Source organism: Anas platyrhynchos, chromosome 13 (genome assembly GCF_047663525.1).
Source record: "Anas platyrhynchos isolate ZD024472 breed Pekin duck chromosome 13, IASCAAS_PekinDuck_T2T, whole genome shotgun sequence".
Classification (NCBI taxonomy): Eukaryota; Metazoa; Chordata; class Aves; order Anseriformes; family Anatidae; genus Anas; species Anas platyrhynchos.
The window spans coordinates 23,207,522-23,213,548 of NC_092599.1; positions in this window are offsets into that span (position 1 = coordinate 23,207,522).

Below are 6,027 nucleotides of genomic sequence, written 5' to 3' on the forward strand. Positions count from 1 at the left end.
GACTGAAAAATCAGGCCCCAGGAAATGAGTTCCGAGCCCTTTTCTCCCATCCAAAAGTGCCCCCAAAGGAAGGCTTTGGGTACAAGTGAACTCCCCAGGGGAGCCTTTACGCAGCCCCACATGCAACTGGACCCTCCGGGTTCGCTGTTCCTGAGCAAACGTATACGTAGCCCTAGCCGTCAGTGGAGACGAGTGAAAAATCAGGCCCCAGGAAATGCGTTGCGAGCCCTTTTCGCCCATCCAAAAGTGACCCCAAAGGAAGGCTTTGGGTACAAGTGAACTCCCCATGGGAGCCGTTACGCAGCCCCACATGCAACTGGACCATCCGGGTTCGCTGTTTCCGAGCATCCCTAAACATATCACAAGCCGGCATCGATGACGACTGAAAAATCAGGCCCCAGGAAATGCGTTGCGAGCTTCTTTTGACCATCCAAAAGTGCCCCCAAAGGAAGGCTTTGGGTACAAGTGAACTCCCCAGGGGAGCCTTTACACTGCCCCACATGCAACTGGACCCTCCGGGTTCGCTGTTAATGAGCAAACCTAAACGTAGCCCTAGCGGTCATCGGAGACGAGTGAAAAATCAGGACCCAGGAAATGTGTTACGATCCCTTTTGGAACATCCAAAAGTGCCCCCTAAGGAAGGCTTTGGGTACATCTGAAGTTCCCAGGGGAGCCTTTACGCAGCCCCACATGCAACTGGACCCTCCGGGTTCGCTGTTTCTGAGCATCCCTAAACATAGCCCTAACTGGCATCCAAGACGACTGAAAAATGAGGCCCCAGGAAATGCGTTGCGAGCCCTTTTCGCCCATCCAAAAGTGCCCCCTAAGGAAGGCTTTGGGTACATCTGAAGTTCCCAGGGGAGCCTTTACGCAGCCCCACATGCAACTGGACCCTCCGCGTTCGATTTTTCCGATCAACCCTAAATATATCCCTAGCCGGCATGGGAGAAGACTGAAAACCCGGGCCCCAGAAAACGCGTTGCAAGCCCCTTTGGACCATCCAAAAGTGCCCCCAAAGGAAGGCTTTGGGTACATCTGAAGTTCCCAGGGGAGCCTTTACGCAGCCCCACATGCAACTGGACACTCCGGGTTCGCTGTTTCTGAGCATCCCTAAACATAGCCCTAACTGGCATCCAAGACGACTGAAAAATCAGGCCCCAGGAAATGCGTTCCGAGCCCTTTTCGCCCATCCAAAAGTGCCCCCAAAGGAAGGCTTTGGGTACAAGTGAACTCCCCAGGGGAGCCTTTACGCAGACCCACATGCAACTGGACCCTCCGGGTTCGCTGTTCCTGAGCAAAACTAAACGTAACCCTAGCCGTCATTGGAGACGAGTGAAAAATCAGGCCCCAGGAAATGCGTTACGAGCCCCTTTGGACCATCCAAAAGTGCCCCCAAAGGAAGGCTTTGGGTACAAGTGAACTCCCCAGGGGAGCCTTTACGCAGCCCCACATGCAACTGGACCCTCCGGGTTCGCTGTTTCCGAGCATCCCTAAACATAGCCCTAGCCGGCATCGATGACGACTGAAAAATCAGGCCCCAGGAAATGCGTTTAGAGCCCCTTTGGACCATCCAAAAGTGCCTCCTAAGGAAGGCTTTGGATACAAGTGAACTCCCCAGGGGAGCCTTTACACTGCCCCACATGCAACTGGACCCTCCGGGTTCGCTGTTCATGAGCAAACCTAAACGTAGCCCTAGCCGTCATCGTAGACGAGTGAAAAATCAGGCCCCAGGAAATGCGTTGCGAGCCCTTTTCACCCATCCAAAAGTGCCCCCTAAGGAAGGCTTTGGGTACATCTGAAGTTCCCAGGGGAGCCTTTACGCAGCCCCATATGCAACTGGACCCTCCAGGTTCGCTGTTTCCGAGCAACCCGAAACTTAACCCTAGCAGTCATCGGAGACGAGTGAAAAATCAGGCCTCAGGAAATGCGTTACGAGCGCTTTTCGCCCATCCAAAAGTGCTCCCAAAGGAAGGCTTTGGGTACAAGTGAACTCCCCAGGGGAGCCTTTACGCAGCCCCACATGCAACTGGACCCTCCGGGTTCGCTGTTTCCGAGCATCCCTAAACATAGCCCTAGCCGGCATAAAGACGACTGAAAAATCAGGCCCCAGGAAATGCGTTGCAAGCCCTTTTCGCCCATCCAAAAGTGCCCCCAAAGGAAGGCTTTGGGTACAAGTGAACTCCCCAGGGGAGCCTTTACGCAGCCCCACATGCAACTGGACCCTCCGGGTTCGCTGTTTCTGAGCATCCCTAAACATAGCCCTAAGTGGCATCCAAGACGACTGAAAAATCAGGCCCCAGGAAACGCGTTCCGAGCCCTTTTCGCCCATCCAAAAGTGCCCCCAAAGGAAGGCTTTGGGTACAAGTGAACTCCCCAGGGGAGCCTTTACGCAGCCCCACATGCAACTGGACCCTCCGGGTTCGCTGTTTCCGAGCATCCCTAAACATAGCCCTAGCCGGCATCGATGACGACTGAAAAATCAGGCCCCAGGAAATGCGTTGCGAGCCCTTTTCGCCCATCCAAAAGTGCCCCAAAAGGGAGGCTTTGGGTACAAGAGAACTCCCCAGGGGAGCCTTTACGCAGCTCCACATGCAAATGGACCCTCCGGGTTCACTGTTCCTGAGCAAATCTAAACGTATCCCTAGCCGTCATTGGAGACGAGTGAAAAATCAGGCCCCAGGAAATGCGTTGCGATCCCCTTTGGACCATCCAAAAGTGTCACCAAAGGAAGGCTTTGGATAAAAGTGAACTCCCCAGGGGAGCCTTTATGCAGCCCCACATGCAACTGGACCCTCCGGGTTCGCTGTTTCCGAGCAACCCTAAATATATCCCTAGCCGGCATGGGAGAAGACTGAAAACCCGGGCCCCAGAAAACGCGTTGCAAGCTCCTTTGGACAATCCAAAAGTGTCACCAAAGGAAGGCTTTGGGTACAAGTGAACTCCCCAGGGGAGCCTTTACGCAGCCCCACATGCAACTGGACCCTCCGGGTTCGCTGTTTCTGAGCATCCCTAAACATAGCCATAACTGGCATCCAAGACGACTGAAAAATCAGGCCCCAGGAAATGCGTTCCGAGCCCTTTTCGCCCATCCAAAAGTGCCCCCAAAGGAAGGCTTTGGGTACAAGTGAACTCCCCAGGGGAGCCTTTACGCAGCCCCACATGCAACTGGACCCTCCGGGTTCGCTGTTCCTGAGCAAAACTAAACGTAACCCTAGCCGTCATTGGAGACGAGTGAAAAATCAGGCCCCAGGAAATGCGTTACGAGCCCCTTTGGACCATCCAAAAGTGCCCCCAAAGGAAGGCTTTGGGTACAAGTGAACTCCCCAGGGGAGCCTTTACGCAGCCCCACATGCAACTGGACCCTCCGGGTTCGCTGTTTCCGAGCATCCCTAAACATAGCCCTAGCCGGCATCGATGACGACTGAAAAATCAGGCCCCAGGAAATGCGTTGCGAGCCCCTTTGGACCATCCAAAAGTGCCTCCTAAGGAAGGCTTTGGGTACAAGTGAACTCCCCAGGGGAGCCTTTACGCAGCCCCACATGCAACTGGACCCTCCGGGTTCGCTGTTTCCGAGCATCCCTAAACATAGCCCTAGCCGGCATCGATGACGACTGAAAAATCAGGCCCCAGGAATTGAGTTCCGAGCCATTTTTACCCTTCCAAAAGTCCCCACAAAGGAAGGCTTTGGGTACAAGTGAACTCCCCAGGGGAGCCTTTACGCAGCCCCACATGCAACTGGACCCTCCGGGTTCGCTGTTTCCGAGCATCCCTAAACATAGCCCTAGCCGGCATCGAAGACGTCTGAAAAATCAGGCCCCAGGAAATGCGTTGCGAGCCCTTTTCTCCCATCCAAAAGTGCCCCCAAAGGAAGGCTTTGGGTACAAGTGAACTCCCCAGGGGAGCCTTTACGCAGCCCCACATGCAACTGGACCCTCCGGGTTCGATTTTTCCGAGCAACGCTAAATATATCACTAGCCGGCTTGGGAGAAGACTGAAAACCCGGGCCCCAGAAAAAGCGTTGCAAGCCCCTTTGGACCATCCCAAAGTGTCACCAAAGGAAGGCTTTGGGTACAAGTGAACTCCCCAGGGGAGCCTTTACACAGCCCCACATGCAACTGGACCCTCCGGGTTCGCTGTTCATGAGCAAACCTAAACATAGCCCTAGCCATAATCGGAGACAAGTGAACAATCAGGACCCAGGAAATGCGTTGCGAGCCCCTTTGGAACATCCAAAAGTGCCCCCTAAGGAAGGCTTTGGGTACATCTTAAGTTCCCAGGGGAGCATTTACGCAGCCCCATATGCAACTGGACCCTCCGGGTTCGCTGTTTCCGAGCATCCCTAAACATAGCCCTAGCCGGCATCGAAGACGACTGAAAAATCAGGCCCCAGGAAATGCGTTCCGAGCAGTTTTCGCCCATCCAAAAGTGCCCCCAAAGGAAGGCTTTGGGTACAAGTGAACTCCCCAGGGGAGCCTTTACGCAGCCCCACATGCAACTGGACCCTTCGGGTTCGTTGTTTCTGAGCATCCCTAAACATAGCCCTAACCGTCATCGAAGACGACTGAAAAATCAGGCCCCAGGAAATGCGTTGCGAGCCCTTTTCGCCCATCCAAAAGTGCCCCCAAAGGAAGGCTTTGGGTACAAGTGAACTCCCCAGGGGAGCCTTTACGCAGCCCCACATGCAACTGGACCCTCCGGGTTCGCTGTTTCCGAGCATCCCTAAACATAGCACAAGCCGGCATCGATGACGACTGAAAAATCAGGCCCCAGGAAATGTGTTCCGAGCCCTTTTCGCCCATCCAAAAGTGCCCCCAAAGGAAGGCTTTGGGTACAAGTGAACTCCCCAGGGGAGCCTTTACGCAGCCCCACATGCAACTGGACCCTCCGGGTTCGCTGTTTCCGAGCATCCCTAAACATAGCCCTAACTGGCATCCAAGACGACTGAAAAATCAGGCCCCAGGAAATGCGTTCCGAGCCCTTTTCGCCCATCCAAAAGTGACCCCAAAGGAAGGCTTTGGGTACAAGTGAACTCCCCAGGGGAGCCTTTACACTGCCCCACATGCAACTGGACCCTCCGGGTTCGCTGTTCATGAGCAAACCTAAACGTAGCCCTAGCCGTCATCGTAGACGTGTGAAAAATCAGGCCCCAGGAAATGCGTTGCGAGCCCTTTTCACCCATCCAAAAGTGCCCCCGAAGGAAGGCTTTGGGTACATCTGAAGTTCCCAGGGGAGCCTTTACGCAGCCCCATATGCAACTGGACCCTCCAGGTTCGCTGTTTCCGAGCAACCCGAAACTTAACCCTAGCAGTCATCGGAGACGAGCGAAAAATCAGGCCTCAGGAAATGCGTTACGAGCGCTTTTCGCCCATCCAAAAGTGCTCCCAAAGGAAGGCTTTGGGTACAAGTGAACTCCCCAGTGGAGCCTTTACGCAGCCCCACATGCAACTGGACCCTCCGGGTTCGCTGTTGATGAGCATCCCTAAACATAGCCCTAAGTGGCATCCAAGACGACTGAAAAATCAGGCCCCAGGAAACGCGTTCCGAGCCCTTTTCGCCCATCCAAAAGTGCCCCCAAAGGAAGGCTTTGGGTACAAGTGAACTCCCCAGGGGAGCCTTTACGCAGCCCCACATGCAACTGGACCCTCCGGGTTCGCTGTTTCCGAGCATCCCTAAACATATCCCTAGCCGGCATCGATGACGACTGAAAAATCAGGCCCCAGGAAATGAGTTCCGAGCCCTTTTCTCCCATCCAAAAGTGCCCCCAAAGGAAGGCTTTGGGTACAAGAGAACTCCCCAGGGGAGCCTTTACGCAGCCCCACATGCAACCGGACCCTCCGGGTTCGCTGTTCCTGAGCAAACGTATACGTAGCCCTAGCCGTCAGTGGAGACGAGTGAAAAATCAGGCCCCAGGAAATGCGTTGCGAGCCCTTTTCGCCCATCCAAAAGTGACCCCAAAGGAAGGCTTTGGGTACAAGTGAACTCCCCATGGGAGCCGTTACGCAGCCCCACATGCAACTGGACCATCCG